This window comes from Vidua chalybeata, chromosome 5 (genome assembly GCF_026979565.1).
Source record: "Vidua chalybeata isolate OUT-0048 chromosome 5, bVidCha1 merged haplotype, whole genome shotgun sequence".
NCBI lineage: Eukaryota > Metazoa > Chordata > Aves > Passeriformes > Viduidae > Vidua > Vidua chalybeata.
In genome coordinates this window covers 31069999-31094025 of record NC_071534.1, presented here as the reverse complement: position 1 = coordinate 31094025, position 24027 = coordinate 31069999, and the positions used below count along the sequence as shown (strand labels likewise).

At 41.0% G+C, this 24027-nt stretch overlaps 2 long non-coding RNA genes across 2 annotated transcripts; one reads left to right on the top strand and one right to left on the bottom strand.

Moving 5' to 3' along the window:
* Positions 1-9724: 9724 nt before the first annotated feature.
* LOC128788796 (uncharacterized) lies at positions 9725-10536 on the bottom strand. The gene is made up of 2 exons (XR_008431204.1): positions 10064-10536; positions 9725-9923 (listed from the first exon to the last, which is right to left on the bottom strand). It is a non-coding gene; the product is annotated as an uncharacterized LOC128788796 (long non-coding RNA).
* Positions 10537-11784: 1248 nt separating this feature from the next.
* On the top strand, positions 11785-23135 carry LOC128788797 (uncharacterized). Its single transcript, XR_008431205.1, has 4 exons — positions 11785-11852; positions 17032-17095; positions 19678-19777; positions 21933-23135. It is a non-coding gene; the product is annotated as an uncharacterized LOC128788797 (long non-coding RNA).
* The last annotated feature ends 892 nt before the right edge of the window (positions 23136-24027 follow it).

Below are 24027 nucleotides of genomic sequence, written 5' to 3'. Positions count from 1 at the left end.
AGCTATCCGGGTCCCGCCACATCCTCCCCATGGACCAGTCCTCTGAGGGTTTTCCCCCGGACAGGCTGGGCACTCGGGTGAAGCCCGGAGGACTTGTATTTTAATACACAGCCCCAGCACTTCATTCTCTCTTCAAGCTTTGCTGGAGGTGTTATGGGTTAGAGCCCTGCTATGAAGCCAGATTTGAACCCATGCTCTGACTTCCTAGCTTGACCTGAACCTGCCTCATCATCATAATCCTTGCTTTAGGACCTGGATTCTTCACTGGACCTGGCCACCATCTCTGGATTTCTACTTGCAGGTATTCTGAAGTTCTGTAGGATGGAGCTTGGCCAGTGAGGCACCTGCCTTGGTGGCCCCGGCATTTCCCTTGTCTCACCTTCCTTTAGGAAATAGCCCTGCCCAGGTTGCTTCCTCACAGATCCAAAGTAGAGCAGACTGCAGCAAAGAGGATTGATTAGTTATGAAATTTTGTAGTGGGTCATACACAGGTCAGGGAAGAAGTTTTGAGTTTAAAGTGTTTGTGTAGATTTTGAGACTCTAGGAAATCTATTAAGTACCTACCATCTCAGTGCAACAACTTCTGATAAGATAGTGGAGGAATTCAGAGTGGATGCTGGCAGCTCAGCTGACTTTCTTATCAACAAGAGGCTGAAATTAGCATTTTGTGTTCATTTTGAAGCTGTAGGACTGTGGGCTCCTCACTCTTGGTTGGAGGCTGAAGACTTTGGGAAATCTTCTACATGGAGTAGCAATTATTTAGGTCATTCAGAAGCCCTTAATTCCAAAGAAAGGAAAACCAAAATGTCCTATGCTTGCTGGATATGTTTAAAGACAGTGTCTGATAAATGGGACTATCTACTACTGATGTTCTGAGTGTGTAAGCCAGAAGCACTCCCCTACTCTTGGGTGTGGGTGCTGTGCTGAGACAAGACCCAGAGCACATGAGCCCTTCATGCAGAGGAAGCTTGGAGTTTCTCATCTGGGGAGATCAGGACTGCAGGGTGTGCCAGAGATGACTCTTTTTCAGTAGCAACAGGGTCGTTCCTCAGATAAAGAGGATTTGTTAAAAGCATCTTAGGCCCTGTTTGATTTTACTGGATCTAAGATAGTTCCTAAGTTTCTGGCAAACTTTGGAGATTATCATGTCCTCCCCACAGAACACATCACAGATGGAACTACTTGGAACTGGGAGTCTGAGTCCCTATCACTGCTTTGTGAAGTCAATGCTCATTTTATCTGTGATTATCACTGAGCAGCTGAATGGTTTGGGGAACTTCCAGTTCAGAAGAATTCCTGAAAATATCTCACTTAGATTTGATTTCGACTGGAATAAAGTCTGAAAAGCCCCCTCAAATTTCCATTGAGCTGCAAATCTTGCTTTTGAGCCAAATTTGATTGGAAAACTTAAACCAGCTAAACCTTGGATAGGGCCCTGCATGGATCTGATGTGAATGCAAGTAGTGTCATTGGAGATAATTTGAGGTTCAGACCTGGAAATAAATTGTCATGTCCAACTGAGAGCATTTCCAGGGTTAAGATTGTTCCTCTCCCTTTCTCATTTTAAAATTTGAGTGAGTATTTGTCAATTTCAAAATTGCAAAGGCTGTTTCAGTAAGAAGCTGCTGCCCCTGCCCCCCTCATTAGGACACAATGTGTGGGTTGCCACAGCCAATTTTTGCTCATACACCTGGCACTACTCAAGAGCCTTTTGTCATGTGTCCCTGCAAGCAGCCTAAAAGACACCTGGGCAGTGAGTGAAAAGCTCCAAGGACAGGTGCACTGAGCTACAATTTGGAGTAGCACATGAAAACAACTTAATAGATAGGATACTATCCTATGGCTACTATAGATAGCTACTATCGATCTATACTATAGATAACTGCTTAAAATTATGTAATTTGTATTGAATCCTCTAGAAAGACTCTTCTACTTTTATCTCTGTCCTAAGCTGCTGTGATGAGTAAGTGAAGTTAACAGATATGGCTGTGATGTGTCTTGAATTGGATCCTAGCACCTCCCTTATAATTCTACTAAGTCATAGAAAGCTGTAAAGGTTCTCCAAGACACACTACAGTAGAACTGATGGAGATCTCAATCCAAACAAATTTATTTGTCCATAATCAAAGACAAAAAAGTCTTCTTTGAGTTCTCTTCTGCTCAGGCCAACAGGGTGGCATCAGAGAAATAGCTGACCAACCAGTTTCTCCTCCAACTGAAGCAACCTGCAAGGGCCACAGTTGTGAGTCAGCAGATAACAGGTGATATAACATACACGTATACCTTGCTAGAATAATTTTCACAGTTTAGGAACTTGTTTCTTTTATTTACTGCATGGATTCTGTTTATCATCTTGCTGTTTGCAAATGGACAGTAGGCAGAAAAAAAAAATGTTGGCACAGGGAGATGTGGATCCTTTCACACTTGAAGTTCAGGAATAGGGACAAGCACAAAGGAAAATTCCACAGTAGGAACTTTTTACTTCATGGTGCCAAGAAAAAAATGAAAGATGATACTGTGAAGGTTGGAAAATAGGAATCTCATGCCACTGATGTTAGAACCTTGGAAATAATGTGTCAAAGATGTTGGAACATTTAGAATATAATCTTTTACTGTTTCAATGTCATCAACATGTTGTTCTCACTATTTTCTGAGACAGGAGAATTTGAGTCAATTTGTCTTCAACATGTTAAATGTACTGTGTGTAGGAGGGCAAGCTAACCTTATTTATAAAGTATTACAAGGGAGAATGCTAACTCACTTTTGCATTCTTGAAGACTGTATTTCTTCTGACAGAAAATACCACACATTCAACACCAGGCAGGTGTGAGAATACTGTTTCTTAAAAGAATGGCTTCAATGAAGAAGATATATGCTGGGGGGTAACTCTGCCTGTAGTGTTGAAGAGACACAGAAAGTTTATTTGGCTCTTGTTGCTTTGCTTAAACTGCTCTCAGACCAGGTACTTATCCCTCTTCCCTACACAAATTATTTCCCAGAATGAGACCCTAAGATACCTTTTCTTGCTGGCCTTGAAATATTGGTCCCCTTTCTGCTTCATGCATTGCTTTAATCTTCTCAGCTCCACCTTTTTTAACTTAATTTTGTGTTGCTCTTTGTTATGTACGGGAAGATTTTTTTCTCTTTTTCTGCCTTAGTGTTAATTTTGTTACCCCTTTCCTGCAGGTTTTGATAGAGCAAATGAAACTCAACCCTTTGTATTTTTTTTTATCTTTAACTCTGGCCACTTTATACCTGCTGTGTGATTCCAAGGGTCTCAGCTGTCCAGTCTGCTCCTTCTGACTGAGTTGTTTTTTTTGTCACTGTCTGGTACAACCTGTGCAGTACAGCATCCCTCTCCACTGCTGTACATACTCAAATCCAGCTGGAAGTTGAGCTACTTTGTGCTAATTCCATATCTTGCAGCAATATTCAAGAGACTCCACCTCTCTAAGAGTTGCTTCTGACTGAGGTGCTCTTCCTGCAAGTGATCTCCATAGTACTGAACTTCTATGGCTGTTCTTTTCAAATCCCCTTTCCCACTTGGCAGCTGCCAAACACCTTTGGTATTTTCCCTCTTACTTTTCCTATATACCCGTTTCCTGTACACACACAGAGCTGAGATTGTGAATGTGTGTATTCCTGTACCTATGTTCCCTGATATTTTCCTGCAATCTGTTTGAGATCAGCAGTTGTTTATTTGAAACTTCTCCCTGAAAGTCTAATTTAAATATATGCTCTTTATATTTTTAACTTTTGCCCTTTTCATTTTTCCTTGCACAAATTTCCCTTCTCAAATCATTACTCTAGTCTCATCTTCTTCAACCCTAACTTTGTTTTCTGAGCAGCTTTGTATTTCCTCCACTTTCAATGGCTGCTGGTCAAACCTCAGCACATTCATTTCTGCAGAGCAGTCATCCCACATGATTAAAATATCTAACAGCCCTTTTACCCCTTAGCAAAGGTAGGTTTGGTAATATTTCTAGATGATTAATTAATCCTTAGATGCCTTCCTGTTTCTGAGAGGGATGCCATATGTTTGACTTTCCCCCCTTCAAGCAGAGGTGACATAGCTGCTTTTGCTAATCATGTGAAAGGTGGTATCATATGCAGAGAGAGTTTAACAAGCAGGCTGAAGCCAAACAAGTCTAAGGGGTTCAAAACTTGAGAGGCATGGTCTGACACCTCTCTCCTTTTCTTCCCCACTCTGCCACATATTTCTTCAAAACATGACTGGCTTCTTCTCTTGCTAAAATATGGGTCCTTGCCATACTGTGTCTTTTGTCATAGATACTACAATCTGTTCTCATTTGGCTTTTTAACAGCAACTTTGCCTATTCAAGCTAAGCCACTGGAAGCCACAGTCCTTGGATGTCAGTCTCTCTTCCCCTCTCCACTTTAAATTGTTGTATCAACTTTTCACACTGAGGAGAATGTCATCAGTTGCCTTTCAGCACTCAGTGCCTGTCTGGTGACATTTCTGTCAGCTTGAACCCAGCAAACACCCTGCTTCTACAAACTGGTATGGACCATCCTCCTTCCCTTCCCTCTTAAACCAAACTCATGTGCCTGGAACATTGTGCTTGATGTTGTGTCTTGCAGCCTCTCTTATCAGCTGCACTGCAGTAATCTTCTCATTCTTCTGAACCTCGCCATTAATGATATTAAATATCCAAAATAAACAGTCCAGCCTTTAAATATCAAAACTAGGCTGGTGCTTTGTGGAGATGTTCATCTTATTGTTCACTGTGGTGTCTCAAGGAAGAGCAATCTCTGAGAGAAAATTTTGTTATGGTGGAGATGTTTGCATGGTCAGTCTTGCACATGTGGATCCTTTACCTCCAAAACTATCCCAATTTAAATAACCATCTTTTCCTCAGCAGAGCTAGTTGTAATGTTTCTGGTCACTTAATTCACGATTGCTTGAAAAATTTGGTTAGTCTGGAACCCTTGCTCTCTGGAAAATTTCTTAAAAACAGTTAATAACTTGTGGAGGTACTCTGTGAGAGATAGATGTGCATGTGCACACTGAGAACATGATTGCACGAGTGAAAATCCTAGAAAGACACTTTTCATGTTTGTGGACACAATATTTATGTGTTTTATTGTTACACACCGTGCCGTGTTTTATCTCCCCTCACTGACATACCTAATAATGTTGCCTCACTTTAAACTGCTTTCATTGTGTGTAATGCATTCTTATACCAGCACTCCCTTAAGTTTCCCTGGGTTTAAGGTTACAGGTGGCATGAGATTTCCTTCTGATTTTTGTAGTTCAGATTATCACCTGCCAAACTAGGCCTGCAAAAATACCAAGTGCATATATCTTGTGAACATATAAAATAATGTATGTAAACTGCTTTCAAGGAGATCTACAAGTTTGTGGTTTTGATGATATTTTAACTTGGCACAAGGCAGTTGAAAAAATAGTTCTGTACCAATGTGTATAGATGGAGAAGTTGGATACATCTCTCAGTTTTATTGGATTTCTTGAAAGAACAAAGAGCTCTAGTGGCAGAGGTCATATCTGTATCTGCATTTTGGACAGTGGCAAGTTCTCAGTGCAGTCATTAGTATGTGGGCAGGGGAATTCACAAATAGGGGTGCTTTCTAAACTCAGAATTTGGGCACTCTGTTAAGATTCTCTAGGGCTCACACAATGTGAATCCATTTGGTAATAATGTTGGGAACTTTATAAAAGCAAGACTAAACAAAAATAAATAAATAAAACTCCAAACAACTACAAAAACTCTCACTTGAGAACTAAAATTTGGATGTTATTCAAACCACAAAGCAAAATGGGGTGAGACGCACACGTGTAGCTGTTGAAATAGGTCTGGAAGTTGGAAGATTTTCCACTTAGTTTCAGTGATGCAAATCCTTTAAAAGACAAGAGCTCAGTGTGCTGGAGCAGGAAAGATTTGAGTTATTCCTCTAAAGTGGATGAAATTACAGTGACATAAAAATATCCTTTTGATATCTGATGGTGTTAGGGCTTTAGCTAAAGTGTACTTGCACTAAGAATGCATGACTTGTAATGGGACACTGCAAAATGAGGTATGTGCTCACACTGTAACCTTCATGTTTAGGATTTTATTGTGAATGTAATGAATTAGAGCTAGGTTTGTCTAAATCTGAGCAATAACAAGTGAGGTACTTAAAATTCAGGGTAAAAGAAGAAAACAAGATAGAGTTGCAGTGTCCCTATAAGCTCCATGGAGCAAGCTCTAATTCTTTCTCAGCACTTGCACCATGCCCAGATTAATAGAAGGACCCTAATTATGGATCTGGAGCAAGAGAATAGAAGATAAATTAATCTTCAAGGGACCCAAAATCACAAAGCAATAGCATTTGAGAGGAAAATGTCATTAAACATGCTGCAAACATGCTGAAATTAAATTTACTAAGGGGATTCTTTGTCAGAAGATTTTACAAAGTTGGGTGCTTTGTCTACAAAATTCCTATTACATTCTGCATGTATATTAGGCAATGATTTCCAGATTCCTAAATTTATTTGCTAATTTTTTTCCTAATTACTCTCCTTAATTTTGTTTCATTACTTCCCACAATGTTAAACTACATAAAAAAAAAAATCTATGAAGTAAATTGTGCTTATCACTATCCAATAAGGAAGTATAAAAAAACCCTAGACCTGTTAGTTCTGTAGCTGCTGAGGCATCTGTGCTGTAGCAAGGTCACCACAAAGGAAGATTCTTTGGTCTAGACTCAGTTCTACCAATCAGCGATTCTGGATGTCATGTAACTTTCACTGAAGTTAACATTAGAATTCAGTGTTTAGTGACTTGTTTTGAGTCATGCAATCTTATGCCTTGATTTATGTTGACAAAAAAAGGAACTGAATGAAGAATAGAATAGAATAAATAAGATTTTTTCCCCTGAAAAAACAATTCTAGGGGGAGGATGAAAAAGGGGGATAAACAAACTACTGGGAGAGGGAAAAATATATCTAAATTGGAGACTTGAGTTGCTACATTAAGGATTTCTAAGCAATGCTCAGATGTGCCCTTAAACTTTGTCTTGTACCTCAAGTCCCTGTGAGGTAAATCTGAGTTTATACCTTTGATGCTTGATTCTGGAGAGGTTTATGGATTCTCTGCTTTCCAGGAAAAGCCCTAACTAGAGAGAAGATAATTTTTTTGGAATAGACCTGTCTTCAAATCCCCTTTCATATTTTTTTCTTTTTCTCCAAAACTGTCCTGACCATTGAACTACACAAGGCCAAATAACTTCATTTGAACAACTTTCCTTATGAATCTGACCACTTCTTTCCAAATCTTCATTCTTCAGAAATAAAACACTTCAGGTCAAACAAAATGTTTCCTTTCACTTGAGAAGGAATGTTTTTCCTTTCCTTAAAGCTAAAAGTGTAACTGTGGGTCATACTGAAGCCAAATGTATATTAGATTCAGCTACCAAAATAATTTATTAGTACAGCTATATGGCAGGGTGTTTTTCATGGCAAATTAATAACTGTCGTGTGCCTTAGGACCTTTGGATGAAAGGGATTGTAGAACTGGAAGGGATTATTAGGTCTAATTTGCCTTTAGTAAAATGATGGAGGAAATAATCAGCATATTGAACATACATGAAATAGTTTTGGAATGTGTAGTCTGTTGGAAAGGAATTAATAGTTTGTGTTATTAGCTGGAAAATGAAGTATATATAATCCACTGTGTGTGGTTGTCATCAAAGCTCTACTAGGAGTGCAAGACTAAATGTGCTCTTTTTACCTTCTTTTTCTTTCCTGCTTTGTTTGTGGCTTTGGCAGAACAAAAAAGACCTGGATAAAATGAGAGAGATTGTTTTCCATTTTTCACAATTGTGTTTGAGGTGCTGTCTTCAGCATGAAGGCACAATAAGCTTTTCATTTACTATTTGCATTAGAGCAGGGCATGGAAGCCTAGGCTGATATCAAAACTCCACCTCCAGGCACTTTGTGTTCAGGGAAAGGAAGGGTCTCTGCATCTGAGGAGTTTATGACAAAACAGCTGTGGCAAATGATGAGGGGTGAACAGAGCCACAGAGGAGGAACCCTGTGTTCACCCTGTACCTGGAACATCATGCCAGTGCTTGCTTTCTGCCCTGCTGCCTCCCCTGATCCCTAATGGATGTGCATCCTTATTGGAAGAGTGTGATACGTGAGTCACTACAAAGTGCACATGTATGTACCTGCGCTATTTTAACCTTGTTGTGACAGAAATTTAAAAATAAATATGTTCCTTTCACCTCCCAAATCTGACCTGGCAAGAACATTAATTTTAAAAAGCTGTTGGTAATGCCATACAAGATATTAATCAGCCTTCAATCCATACCCTTTGTAAGTGGAAATGGGATAGTACATGCCTAGTCTTATTTTATGGCAGTATTTTAACAACAGATGCAATGCTGCCTTTGTTATTATCCTTTATCCCTCAGACAGTGTTCCCCCTCCTAATTATTACTTGTCGTCCTCAGTAAGATTGAGAAATGGCATTTTTTTGAGCTCAGGTAAATATCAAAGCAATCTTACTTGTAATGACAGAGCTGCTTTCACTGGGGAGTGAAATGTAATGAACTAAAAAAGGAATTTAATATGCTTTCCAAATTAAATAATGTATTAATTCTGCTGAACAGTGGTCCCCAGCCCCTTTGAAAACAGCAGGTCTTATATAAATACCTGCAAAGTTTGAGGGTGGTTTGGCATTGAAGTTGCCCATGAGAGCCCTGGGTGGGCTTTGCCCAGGGCTCCCTGTGGGGACTGTGGGCTGTGTCCTTTGCCTTTCCTTTGGTTTTGCCCCTTCCCCACTGGCAGTGGAGGACATCACTGACCCTCTTGCCACTGTGTAAGCCCCAGGTTTGCTCTCTTGCCATCCCTCACAATGTGCAACATCTTCCTTGCTGGAATCAGGATTTATACCTCCTCCTCAAAAATGGCTGGGTTTCAGCTTTTGTGATAGCAGAAAACTGTTTGAATATAGAAATTCTAAAGGTTTGAAAATCAAAGGCACATTAAAACCAGGCAGTTGCTCTTTAGTATTTCCTTAAGGCAGATACTATTTTGTTTGAGGTATGTGTTTATTTAAAAGGAATGAGAGAAGATACAGAACTTATTCAACTCAGTAGTTTAAACCTCTTGGAGAATTCTTTAGGATTGTGCTGAAAAATCAGTGCATTGAATGATTTTTTTTTTCCCCTGGCAACATTATTTTTTTCCTATCTGAAACATAATTTTTTACTTCAGAAAAGGAACAAAAAAAAATCCAAACAATTTTAGGTAGAATTTAGTGATTACTCTCTGTAGCATGGCTTAAGGTCATTAAAGGCAGCGTTGCAGAGAGCAAGTGTGGGCACAGAAACCTGTATTCCACCACTCTCTACAGAATAACCATAATAAAGGCATTCTTATCTAGGTAGAGAGAAACAGAGTCTCAAAAGTGTTAAGTAATAAAGGAACAGTCGCTGAAACTGAGAAATTTCCAGGCTATTGCTGATACAGTGGAACTCACAGAGCTGGCCAGAAATTTGCTGTTTAAGAACTACTTAAAAAAAAAAAATCTGATTTTGTTCATTAAACTCAAATCCATTTCATTTAAATCAATACTTAATGAGTGAAGTCATCTTTTTCACTCCAGGCAAAAAAAGTAAGGATGTACTTCACAGGCTTGACTTTTCGGCTGTTCCATTTCTCTTATATTACTCCTATTATTTGAAAACAAGTCAGTAGTACTCATAGATAACCTTTATTTTTTTAGACCGAGATGACAAAATATATATTTTTTTTTCATTAAAGCATAAACAAGAAGCTGTTTCAATCAGAACTCAGAAACAGCTATTCATCATGGTTTTTGAAGTAAAAGACTAAATTCTTCTGCACCACGACGACGACTCGGGGAGCACTCACTCTCACACATTCTTCCTAATACCTGGAATCGAGGTAAAAAATAAGAATATGTTTAAAAAACATGTTATTTAAGACACGTACTTCTTTTTGTTTAACAGGCTCTTTAAAATATTTCGTCTGGAGAAGGATATTGGGGGAAGGCATTTCCTGTGAGGTACTGACCTTCAGTTTCCTTTCGTACTCCGCTTTTTACTCGGTTTCCCCCCAGCTTTGCCGCATATTAAGTTCCTTTTTTAGTTCCTTGCACTTCCCTCCCCGGTGGAAGCAGCTCTGTCATTACAAGTAAGCTTGCTTTGATATTTTTTTTTTTTCCGCGGCCGCGGCCCCGGCCCGCGGCGGATCCTGAGGCGGCCCGGGCGGGGCGGTGGCGCTCCCTCGTGGCAGGCGGTGGGAGCGGCCGCCTCGCCTCACCCGGGTGCCCGGGGCCTTCCCCTCAGGGAAAAGCCGCAAGTGGTACCGAAGGAGCGTTCCTTTGGATGTCGGCGTTGGAAAATTCTTCACCGAAAGAATTTCCCTTCACCTGATGGGGCAGGCTGCCCAGGGAAGGGTTTGGTTTGCCAGCCGTCAGAGTGTTCCAGAAACTCGTGGGTGTGGTGCTTAGTGTGCGGTAAAATTCACAATGCCACGGGTTTATGTCCAAAAGGGAGACAGAGGAGTCCTGTAACATTATTTGAATAAAGGGAGCGGTCATGGGGGGTCTCTCAAATTGTTGGGGCATCCTAATTTCCCAGACACATCACCCTCTTCCTTCCCTCACTAGCTGAGGCACTTGGAAAGTACAGATTTCCCAAATCACCTACTCTGTGCCCCCCTCTAATATGCACCCCTCCCTCTTTTTTTTTTTTTTTTTTTCCCTCTTACAACAAAACATTATTCATAATTCTATTAAGTCTTTGTTCTTTTTCTCTAAGTTCAGGAATTTTACTCAGCCTTGGCTAAGCAGCACTCTGTGTCAAATAGCAACATTCTCTAGAACTGACAGTTTCTTCCATTAGCTCCTGATCTGCAAGACCTGGCCCTATCTGCAAGTGGATTCCCATGGTTTGTTTGTAACACATTAACCTTATTCATTTCATTAGGGATGTGCTTTGGTGGTGGTGTCAGTGCAAGGTTGCTGGTTGGACTTGATGACCTGGGAGGTCTTTTCCAACTTTACTGATTCCATGATCAGTCACCAGAAGTACCAGTTTCTTGCAGCTTTGCTGTCCATCCTCTCCTGGCTTTGGCAGTCCTGCAAGGGAGAGCCTTGATGAGCTGAACTCCCTGCCCCGTGCTTTCCTGAGGTTTCCTCCATGGGACAGCTGTGCTCATTCTGATTGCTCAAGTGCCACTTAGCTAAAAACTGGTGGGATGGAGAAGGTCCCCAAGTAAATCACCCATGTAGGAAAATCAAGAAACTGAGCTGTTTCCTTTCCCTCACAAAAGATATGAAAGGGGATAAATGAACTGTATGACACACAGGCTACAGCCCAAACATGTTTCTCCCCTTTTCTTTTAGGGTAACTGGAAAATGTGCCTGCTTCAGACATTTTCCCACAGATGTGTGGTTGGGTGTTCACCTAAACTATGGGCTCTGTGTTCAGCTGGGATCCAACAGATTATCCTATATGGGAATAGGGCCTTGTGGAAAGAAGCCTAGTAGGAGCTTGTCCTGTTTCCAAAGAAAGGAAATATGTGGATCCTTTGTCTGTTTCAACTCTCCAGGTAACCCTGTCATAGCTGGGACAGTGAAGGGGATGATGACACTGCTCAGATCCTCAGCCCTGGAAACCTTAAACGTGCACTGAAGTATTTCTGCTGAAATACACCACACACACTTGTAGTAGTTCATCTCTACACTCTACCAAGTTCTCTATCCTTATGCCCCTTGTTTTTAATAATTAGGTGAAAATGCTAAGCAGAGTCTGACGTGAGACTGAAGAAATACCTGTGTCCAGGCAGTGATAAGTAGGTAGGTGGAAAATAACAACACAAATTGCTCATTAAGTCTATCAATGGATCATTGGGTGGCATCTTCCAGGTCATTCTTAATCACTGATGTGGCCTCAGAAGTGATGCATTAAAAGGTGGACTTTATGGACTTTTTTAAAGGTTTTGAGACAGTGTTGGAGGCTCTTTGGAAAAAAAAAAAAAAAAAAAAGGAACAGGAACAGTTGACTCATTCAAAACAGTCATATTCTTTTATTCCTGCCTTTGTAGAACTTTCCTGTTCTTATTCCTTATCCAGAGGTGAAAAAGGGCATAAACAACAGAAAGTGCCAAACTCATTTTTCTCCATAATTTCTATTTTCCCTTGAAAAGTGAATTGCCTGCTTTGTTTTACTTGAAAGGTGTTCCATCTATTTTTTTTTTTTATGGCTGAGAAGTAAGTAAATGAGAGGGCTTCTTTCTCCTTACTTACATTGTCCTTTTTATTCCATGGAAGAAGATGGTTACAGAAGATTTCTTCCCTTCTTCCCACATACTCTTATTTTGATTTCTGTGCCCTTTTCTTTGAGAAGAAGGGGTTTAGAGATCACAGAACTGAAATAAATCCCTCCAAAAATCTTTCTTTTTAAAATATTTCTTCCTGTGAGAAAGACAGGAATGCAAGGCAGCAAATAATAGAAGTCTTTTCTTTTAAAGGTGGTATTGGGGATTAAAGTAGTGTTTTTCTTAGGGTTACAAATTATTTTCCCTCTCCCCAGAGTGTCTGCTGGGTTTTTTTAACTTGTTTCACTTTTTTAGTCAAAATTCTGAAAACTGAAATTTTCTCTGAGTTTCAACAGAGGCAGGGAAAAAAAAAAGTGAGAAATTTAGCGGAAACAAAAATCTTGCCAATGAGCTTCCATAGTTGTATGAAGGGGAAAATGGAGCCATTGCTGGTGCTGCTGTTTTTTGCTCAACTAACATCTGGTCTGCATGAGAAAATTCACATTGGTAGGGTGTAAATCAGGTGAGATCCAGTGTCTTCCTGGCCCTTTCTGGAATTAGGAACTCAGTGGGGCTGTGGTTTCTTGGTAAAACATGTGTTCCAGGACTGTCCAGGTCAGCCCTAGACATGAGGCCATCCTAAACAAAACAAGTGGCTCCCTCTGAGGATATACCACCCTCACGGGAATGAAAAAGGGACTAGGGTAAGGGAGAAGCAAATCGGGAATCAATGTTTGCTCATCAGTGTGGTCAGAAATATGACCGTTAAGTACAGATTCTGGCTCTTTGTGCCAAAAAAGCAATCTTATATTTTTAGGAGTTGATAATTTTTCAGCCTGGGGTAACATTTAATGCTAATAAAACAAAATATTGTGATTATTTGAAGATTAAGCTACTCCTGCAGGTGGATTGCTCAGATATCTCCATAAGCATCTTCCAAGCTCAGTGATGTCCTGCTCTGTATTATTTCTCAGTGGACTAGGCATGCCCTGATATGTTTAAAGCCATATGAGAAAGATGTGACCGAAGATGTCTAGGGGGAATTATTGCTTGGAAAACTTAATCTTAATGATATTTCATTACCTGTTGGCAGGTTATATGCTGTGGCTCTCTGCAGTTTTGGTGGCTTCATTGAGATCTTTTGTAGAGCTTGAGTGTGATGATCTCACAGTCTGTGCTGGCCTGAGCCTGGAGAACACACTGTCCACTTTGTAGAGGACAAATGACACAAATCCCCATTAAACCTGCATTCTTGTGGACTTGCCTTATCATGATTCTTGGGAAAGTGCCCCAGAGAAGCTAAAACAATCAGTGGTGTCTTGTTCTGGATATGTTTAATGAGCTGGTAGGCTGAACACCCAGTCTGTGCTCATGCAGTTGTTATTAATCCTGTATAATTCCAGGCACATAAATCAAGCTCTCCTGAGTTTCCTTTATAATCTCTAGAGGAAGGTTTCTCCCACTCCTTCCCCTGAATGTAATTCAATTCTTAAGTAAGAAGCAGTGCATCTCCAGAGGATGGTTTAGCTTGCTTAGGTAGCTCAGATGAGATGGAATCAGATCACCATCTCTTCTTCAATAGAAATGCCAGAATAGACTCCATTGCACCTGGATCACATAGCAGTGAGTGCCAGATGCTGAAGAAATTTGGGAAGTAGAAATATGAGACGAGGAGCAACAAAGATCTGGTCAGTCCTTTCAGTGCTGGAGAAGGGCAGGCCAGGGCAGTGCTGACCCTGACATGACCTTATTCTGGCAGGCAGTGCCTGCTGAGTCAGCACTGGCTCATATCTCCTCTAGTGCTGGCCAAGGAGTGCCACTGCTTCCCCATCTTTTCCCTGCATGGTCCCCTGTGCTGCTCTCTCCAGGGCTTCCCTCCCTTCAAGAGCCTTTTCCAGAATGCCTTGGTTTGCTACTGTCTTCTGTATTGTTTTCCTTCTTCATTGAAGGGTCAGAGTTATTTACCCCCACACTTTATCCTCAGAAGTGGCACAGAAGAGAAGCACACATTGTTGTGCTCCACAGGGTTGAGAGAGACCCAAAGTGGAAGCTCCATTTACAGAGCAATTGAACCCAGAGCAATTGGCAGCACTTTGCTGCTTCCCTACCTGCACTAACTAGAGAGCAGGTTTAGGGCTAAAACAGTAGAAAATTAACTTTTTTTTTTTCCTTTTGAACTTAGTATAGGAGTAGTGGGAATGTGTAGCAGAGTGTGGTTACTTGATAACTCAAAGCACAGCCTTGGCCACAAGACCAGCAGCAGGTACAGCCCTCGGGGCCTGTGCAGCACCCACAGCGCCGTCATGGCCATCCCCCCATCCACATCCTTCAACAGCATCCCTCTGTTTAGCTCCCGTGTATTGTTTGTGCTTTTAAACCCAGCAGATAATTAGAAATACTCTTGCAAATTAGTTTAAACTAAAAATGCTGTTGCACTCGATTCTGGTTTCAAAAGGTATTCTAGTTAAAGCATCCCAGCTTCCACAGGGAGGCAGCAGAATACCGGAGAATTTCTTTGCAACTTCAAACTTGCTCATTCGTCTAACAAACTTGCTTTTCCTTCTTCTTTTAATGAGCTCTTTGACCCAGTATATATTTTGTTTGGATTAAGAGGTTTTAAGAATTTGCAGTTCAGATGAAAATTCTTTTTTTCTTGCCAAGGTCAAGCTTGCCAAGATCACCATCCCCCTTATTTCCCTCTGAGCTGCCACCAAAATTATTTACAAGTTATATAAGAGCCAATTTTGAAAGAAATATGCTTTTAATTAGAAACTAAAAATCAGAGTGACTCTTTTGAGACAGTGTAGTTATATTTTGTTGGTATTTCCATTATTTTCAGGGCTTTATCACCTCAGAAGAAGAATGCATTCTACTCCACTGAAACTTGGAATTTTAGTGCTCAATACTAAAAACATAAAATAAGTAGAAAATAATACTATAAAGTCCAGCATTTCCAAACCAGGCATTCAAATATCATGGAGCAGACATCCACCCTGCCTCCTAATTATGTTATTGACTTTAAAAAGGTGAAAGTTTTAAAATACTACAGATAGGGTTTTTTGCTTGTCTTCTGCCTTGTGAGACTTTATGATCTCTATTTTCAAAATATTTCGATTTTTCCCTTTTTCTAAGTGGAAGTTGAGAATTTTTTTGCAGACTTGCATGACCCTAAAAGCTAAACTTTGGAAAAAATTTTAAACGTATCCTTCAAAGAAAAGATAGATTTTCACATTCATTAGTGATTAGTTTTGTGGGGGTGGGGTTTTTTTTGGTTTGGTGGGTTTTTTTTTTTTTTTGTTTTGGTTTTTTTTGTTGTTGTTGTTGTTTTGTTTTGTTTTGTTTTGTTTTGTTTTTTTTGCCTGGGGGAGGGAGGTTGTTTGCTTTTTTGGGGTTGGTTGGTGTTTTTTTATTGGTTGGTTGGGGTTTTTTTTTGAATGCAAGCAAATTCATAATTTCTAACTGTTAGCTTTATCTACAGAAGAGGTGTCTCATTGTTAGGAGCAACATACATTTCTTTCATACTGTCCTGAAACAGATATCAGTCTGCATCTGAATTTCACTTCACAGGAGACATCCCAAATAAGCTTTCTCAGCTCCTTTACTCCATGTATTTGCAAAAATACCGCTCTCATGAGGAGTCTTTTATTTGATCCAGGGTGGCAAATTCTATGTTCCTAGTGAGACTGGGGGTTTTAGACTATTCTCACAGGTTCACTGACTTGACATCTTTTTTGTCTATCTCCAGGAGAGAGGATCTTGCTCACCTCATGGTCATTTCTTTGCAGCACAGTGCTAGATTTGGTTTGTTCAACCCCTGTCTACTTAGGAAAAAGCAAGAGGAATATTTTGTATTTTTCTGTCCCTCAACATTCTGTTGAAAGTTAAAACATTAAAAATTCTAGTGCATTTTTACCACATACAGATATTTTCTTCATATCCTTTTTCATTGATCCACCCAAACAATGGGTTTGATTAAAAAAATATCTGATGAAACAGGTGAGAGGTAGAGAGAGGTAAAGGTAACTGCCTTGCAACAAACACACACACGAGTCAGGGAAAGCACCAAAGAGTGGCTTACAATCATAACCAAGGGAGACTGAACCTGTAACCTCGAGGTGAAAAGCTCCAGAACTGGCTCCCAGAGTTATGAGCTGTGTAGTCGCTCTGGGACCTGTTTATAGGTAGAAGATGGATGATGCAATTTGAAACACTGGTAGTGTCAGGCTCTGGTGAGGCACTGGGTTCCTTCTCCAGCTCTAACATCGCTCTCTCTATTTTGGAGGTGCCTCATTCCCAGTGTAAGCTGCTACCCTGAGCCAAAGGGCAGGGTTAGAAGCCCAGGGGGAGATGGATGGTGTGGCATTAGGGAAGAGCCAAGAGGAAAGCTCCACCTCCATAGTCAGTGATAAACACAAACTGAAAGATTGGGCACAGCCTAGTAGTAGTTAGGAAAATACTCCAGAATACACTTAATTTCCACAGCAACAGCTGCAAGAAGCCACCAAACTGTCAGTCCTGGTCCATGATCCTGGTACAGACCCTGGTGGGGCCTGTCCAGTCCCCAGGGAGACAGGATGATCCTCAGCCTCTGCCTAGAGGCATTGATGGGACTTTGATACTGTGATCTAAGAGGAAGAACAGCTGCTGAGCATGGAGGGTGTGAGTCTTTCTGAGCTTTTGGTTCCTCCTCAGTGTAACTGATGATCTCTATTTTGCAGGATTGCTGGGAGGGTGAATGCATTAGTCACTGTTCCGGTGAACTACAGGGATGGCTGTTGTCAGGTAATTTATTAACAATCTTTCCTTCTTTGCTGCTTTTTTCTCCAGTGTTTGGAATTGTGGCAGGTCCTCCTGGTATTCACAATTATATTTAAAATCATATATTAATTCAAGGGCAAATGTACATCAGAGCCTGAATTCAAGTAGGGCCACAGAAACATAGGACCACTGTGATTCAGCAGTAATGGGGAGCCAAGAACCGGACAACAGGGCATCAATGAAGATTTTTCTGATGTTTTCTGTTAAATAGGTTAAAATGACCTGATTCAGGCTCAAGAAATCAATCTGCCTTTAAAATTAGATGATCTATTTTTCACATCATAGCTGCAGTGTTTCTGTTCTCTGCCCTCCCTTTCACTTCATATGTAACCACATTTTGGTGGTAGATGAAGTGATTCCTATATATAGCATGCAAAACACTTCACGATCCTTTCGAGGAATAAGTCCCAGATATATCAGATATTTATTTAGCACAGTACTTTTTAGTAGGAGCACAACCTTGGAGCACAGCTCCAGCACCTGGCTTCAAGCTCAAAGCTGAACTTACTGAATGTGGCTTGACAAGAATGTTTGAATAGTAGACATGTTGAGAGAAAAAACCCAATTTTGTCTGCATCTTTGTTGCAGCAATGAACTCCTCACCCTGAATTAATTGCAGTTTCCAAGGAGGCTGACAGTTCAGCCCATTTCCATAGGAAAGGAAATACCAAAGAGTACACTCAAAGGAGACCCTTTCCAGGAATTTAGGATTTGCTATACCTATCAGGTCAGATATCCTGTTCCTGGCAGCTGTCAGGACACGATGCTTCAAAGGAAGTTGGATGAATTTACGTAGCCAAAGCATGACTAATTAAAGATGGAGAGAACTGAGGTAAGCATCTCTCTGCAGTGCAGGACTCAGCTTTCTGCCTGTAGGAGGAGATCTGATTACCCCTGGCTTAGTAAGTTGTATAGCTGTAATGTTACTAGCAATCATATTCAGGCTTCTACAGCTTTGCCAGGTCATTACATTGTCCCTTTCAGTTACCTGTTCAGCATCTGCTATGTTTTTCAAAGATTTTACAACCAACAAAGGGTATAGCTCAATGGGGAGACACAATATAAGTTCATGTGACCAGTAATGTGGTTATTCTGCAATGTATTTTCTGCTGGGTCCTGATTTTTGAAACAGATGGAGAGTGGGCAGAGAACTGAAAGCCTTAAGACCACTCAGCTTCAGCTGCTTTCCTGCCCACCAAATTACAAGGTCAGGCCTTCCATAACACTTCTGAAAAGTGCCATATGCTAGAGATACTACCAGTCCTTTCAAGTGTCTATTGACTTCAGAGGCCAGACATCTTAAATTACCCTTCACCAAGTGTGCTACTGAGGCTTCACAACAAGTATTTTATTCCATGTGTTCTTCCAATATGCCTCATCTTTTGAAAGCTTACAGCATTAACTATATTTGTCATCCAGAGCAAATGGACCTAAGGTTTTCTAAATTATCTGAAAATGAAGCATTTGCTTACTTCTCATCTGCCTTTCCCTCGTCCTTGGAAATCATAAGTCATGTGGTGTTGTGCCCCTAGTGCTGCTTCCTTGCTTCTAGGAATGGGTTGACTTGAATGTAAGTTGATAATTTAGTCACACTTATCTTTAATTATCTCTACAGAAAAAGGACCCTTGAAAATGTTGAATAGGGAAATAAAACAGAGAAGTAGTAACTTATTTCATACCTTCCTCAACTTGTATATATTTTTTCTGAAGTGTTCGGTACAGTAGAAGGAGAATATTTATTTTAAATTTTGTTGTGGAAAGGTAGTAAATTAAAGAGGCTCTATCATTCCAAATAATTTTATTTTAAAACAGAAAGTTCCTTCTCCAAATCTCTTGAGATATCATACATATCCTCTAGCATAGGAAAATCAATAGATAAAAGGGTTCCAGTTCAGTTTCCCTTGGATGTGATGAAGTACATTCAAATATTGAATGATAAATAGTCTAATTTACAAATCTTCCAAACTGGCATTAGCATTTTACTAACTCCCTGCAGTGTCATAAGGTTTAATTAATGGTTATAAAGCACTCCTGTGAATGAAAGGTATGACTTTTTACATTTGAGATTATGTAGATCCATAAGTTTCTGCTGTATTTGTAACAGCTGTCTAGAAGACTAATGGCTTTGCAGATTTACTGCTGTGCTGTGCTGCTTTCTGCTAGCCTGCGCTTTTTGCAAGTTTGGTACTGGTAGTAACTTTGAGAGCTTAAGACCAATCCTACGTTTGTTTTCAACTGAAAGACATCTCTTAATTGTTCAAGACAATTTTCTTTCATTTTAATATCTGTAACTTACACTGTATCAAATTAATACTAAGTGCATCACATTATTCAAAAGAATGGTGGTTTTCAAGTAGCTGTGGAAAAAATATAAATTTATGCAGCTTCAATGAGACAACCCAGTGAAGAAGTGACACCTTGTCTGACTGCAGCATCACTAGCGTGGCTGCAGGAGCAAGGTAACATGCACTGACGATGGGTAAAGTGACAATTCAAAATATTTGTGCAGTTCTTATCTGAAGGGTCTCTCTCAATTTATGCTTTAGCTCAATGTGGTCTTGTATGTCACCCCCTTGAGACTGCCCAGAGTATTCCAGTGAGATCACCAGTCCTAACTGAAGTTCATGATGGGACCATCTAACTGAGGTACAAAAGACCTTTTTTTTTTTTTTTTTTAACTCCTTACCCTCTGTTCTACTCTATCAGTGTGTCTCCTGCTAATTTGGTGTAACTGCCCTTTTTGGGTGGTGGGAAAGAAAGAGATGAGAGTGCATGCATGGCCTTAACTTGAGCAGCAAAAATCTGCAGCCTGATCAAATACTCACTGATTTTGGCTTTTGCCTTTGGGAGTGCTCCACATCACTTGGTATGGTTTACTTGGTCCAAAACAATTATCAATTTTTTCTATCAGTGGTTTGAAAACTGAAGAGAGATAAATGGAGCATGTGGTTTCCTTGGTCACCCTGAAGGTGTCCTACCCCCAGCTCCTATGGAGCTGCTGTATCCTGTATTCCTGAAAGCAGGAAGACTCCCCAGCTCTGCAGCTGAGCCCCAAATAATCCACTGCAATGCTCCATGCCTTGTGCCAAATGGACTCAGTGGTCTCCTGAGGCTGACACAGCTGTCAGATCTTGACAAAATGAGTAAAAACCAGGTAGGTTTTTTTTTAGGATTATCCCATAATCCTGCCAAATATATCAATATTGGATACAGATTGATGCAGGGTATTCTGGGCCTATGCAACTGACAAGTGAGTTATTTTCCTTACAGAAAGATGTGGCTTTTGGCCACATCAAGTAGAATGATTAACCCAAAGTGGCATTATACACTCTGTATTGTTATATTGATCCTAAATATTGGGGACTGCCAACAACAGCCATCTCTGCTTTAATTATTTTTTATTTGTATTGGCAGTGTAAAGACTAGGACTATAGAAGCACATATATGTGTAAAGTGTTTGGTTTTTTCCTTGCCTTTCCTTAGGATAACCAATTTAGATTCAATTGTTTTTAGAACCCAGCAGTTCTCTGGCATGTATAACCAGAAATAATCCTGAATCAATCCAGATGTTGACATGTATTTTGATAATTCCTTTACTGCCTTTCTAAAATATGCCTGGTGTTTGAGATGCACTTTTTTTAACCAGCACCTCCTGTCTGGAGAGCTAGAAAGCAGCCCTGCAGATAATTATCACCTCTGCATCAGTGTTGGAGCAGGAAGCAAGGCTGCACCAGTGCTAGTGAAGGACTGAAAAGTATAAAATGGTCTTTAGAGCTTTAATTACTGAGCAATTGCTCACCCCACAGCAGGTCAGCAACAAACTTCAATCACCATCATTCTATTACTCTGTTTTTAAATGGTTTCATTTTCCTGTGAGAATTATGACAAAAAACACTGCACAAACCTTATGTGAGCTACATGTGACTGCAAAAAAACATTCAAAAAGAGAAAAATCTCATTATTGGTGACTTAAATGAATGTATACTGAAAGGTAGTGAGTGATGCCTCTATGGAATGCTTTAGGATACAAGTTGAAATTACAAACAGTACATGGGAGTATGTAAGAAGGCAAAAGACAGGACAAGCAAATAAAAGTATCACTGCTCTTGTATATGGAAGAACACATCTAAGGGGCTGCAATTTCTGTAAGTAGGGGGAAGTTGCTCCTGTAGGATGGGCATTTGCTCCTGCTAACAAGACAGTACTGCTGGAGTTTTTTGCCAGCCTTCTTCCATTGACAGAAGAATTCCCAGGGACAAAAACCATGAGATCTTGGTAAACACCCAGTGAACCCCCTGTTTTCTTTGCAGAGAAGCAGCTAGTAGGAGTGGGATATGCCAGTGGATAGCCCTCTTTTTCTGGGCACTTCCCAGGAGCCCTGCAGGCTGCTGGAAGGGAGGTGTAGTGGGTTGACCCAGGTGCCCACCAAAGCTGCTCTATCACTCCCCTCCTCACTCAAATGGGCAGGGGAAAGAATATATAACTAAAGGCTTCTGGGTTGAGATAAGGACAGCAAGAGATCACTCACTAGTTACTGTCATGGGGCAAAACAGACTCAGAGAACTTAATTTATTACCAATCAGATCAGAGCAGGATAATGAGAAATAAAATCACATCTTAAAACCCCTTCCTCCACCCTTCCCTTCTTCCCGGGCTTTATTTTATTCACGAATTTTCTACCTCTTTCCCTGCAGTAGTGCAGGGGAGCCAGGAATGGGAGTTGTGATGAGTTGGTCTCACATTTTCTGCTGCTCCTTCCTCCTCAGGGGAAGGGTTCCTCACACTCTCTCCCCTCCCACAGGAGACAGTATTCCAGCAACTTTTCCAGCATGAGTCCTTCCCTGCAGTTCTTCACAAACTGCTCCAGAGTGGGTTCCTTCCACAGGGTCAGTCCTTCAGGAACAGCCTGCTCCAACATGGGTCCCCCACAGGGTCACAAGTCCTGCCAGCAAACCTGCTCTATCCTGGGATCTGGTCTCCACAGATTCTACCAGGACCCTGCTCCAGCACAGGCTTCTCTTGGAGTCACAGCCTCCTTCAGACATCCCCATGCTCTGGTATGGGCTCCTCCAGGGGGCTGCAGGTGGATCTCTGCACCACTCTGGGCTTCAGGGGCTCAGCCACTTCTCTGTGGGCTGCACCACAGAATCTCAGGGAAATCCCAGCTCTGGAGCCTGGAGCAGCTCCTGCCCCTCCTTCTACCCTGGGTGTCTGCAGAGCTGTTCCTCTCATGTGTTCTCGCCCCATTCTTCTCTGTACCCAATTATTGCTGCGCAAAAACTTTTTTGTTGTTGTTGTTCCTAAATCCATTATTCCCTAGGTGTCACCATCTTTTCTGCTAGGTTTAACTTTGACAAGTGGCATGTCTGTCCTGGAGCCTGGGCTGGCATTGGCTCTGCTGGACAAGGGGGAAGCTTCTGGGAGCTTCTCACAGAAGCCACCCCTGTAGCCCTCCCTCCACTACCAACACCTGGACACACAGACCAAAATCAGGAAGGGGCAAGTGCTGCAGCCCTGCAGTGTCTGGTATCACCTCCCCAGGAGAGAGCTGAGATTCAGCCTTGTTGGCCTGGGCCAGACCGGTGCAAATATTCTATTTGTACAACTGAATTTGAGGAGAATGGAAGAGGGAAAATAACTAGACATTTTAGAGCAGAGAATGAAAGATTGACTTAATAAACAGAATTGTGACATAATACTGTAATATATCCAGAGGGTCTCTATGCCTCCTTTGTATTACCACCCACAAAGTTTGTTTGCAGCTGTGTGGCACCATCTGCAGACCAACTGAAGGATGTGTCATGCCACTGAAATCTGTTGTTTCAAGACTTGAAATTGCATCTATTGTTTGATATTTGACCACATTTGTAGTTCCTGAATTATTCTGTTGACATTTCAAGAACTGGATGGTGTTTCTAAGTAAAAGTGAATCCATCAACCCTAAACCCTAGTGAAGTCAGAGCACTTCACTTTTAGTCAAATAAAATAGTATCATTCCTTGTCATCTTTGTGCTTCAACCAATTATTCTTTAATCTTTATTCAATATATTTCTTTTACCTGAAATGCCACAAAACCCTGATGCTATACTTTGCATGTTCAGTGGTTTCTTTACTAATCTTGATTTGCTTTTCAATTTCACTGATGAAGTAAGAGACCAATTTGCAAGCAAATGGCCTGGGAAACAGATACAAGAGGATTATATCACATAAAACCATTCCAGTTCTTCTGTGCAGTCCCTGTTTTGCACAACACTATCTGGCTGTATCAGGATGCAGCTCATGGACAAACTGCAGTGCAGTGACAGCCTCTGTACCTTGAGCAGGTGAGAGGGGAGTGTCCCACTTGGCTTTGTGCTTGTGTTAGATGCTGAGCTGTTGAGGTTTATTGGCTGTGGACTTTTCCCACTGTTTGAGAAATTTTGGCAGGCAGTGACTGTTGAACAAGACATGTCACTGCCTTTCAGTGTCCAGACAGAGGATGCATTCCATCAGCCCCAACATGAGGTTGGGTTATCCCCATTGGTCTTGAGAGACAAATAAGGTCATAAATAGTGGTTTGATGGTTTAGTACTGGGTTATGGCTCAGCCACTGCATAGGGAGCTGCAGTGTGTGCTCAGTGACATGCACCCATGGGCCATCTGCTTCTGTGCTAATGTGATTTATAATGTAGCTATCAAGGCTCCATTATGGCTAGAGGTGTCACAATATGTCCATAGGGGTCCATCTGGGGAAAAAAAGGAAAAAAAAAAAAAAAACCCACACCACTGTGAATTGAAGTTTTTTGGTTTCATCCAACAGACAGCTAAACGTGGCACATCTGCTCCCTCTTGCGCCCACACTGGAATGGGGGAGAAAATCAGAAAAAAAGGTAAACTCATGAGCTGCCATAAAGACA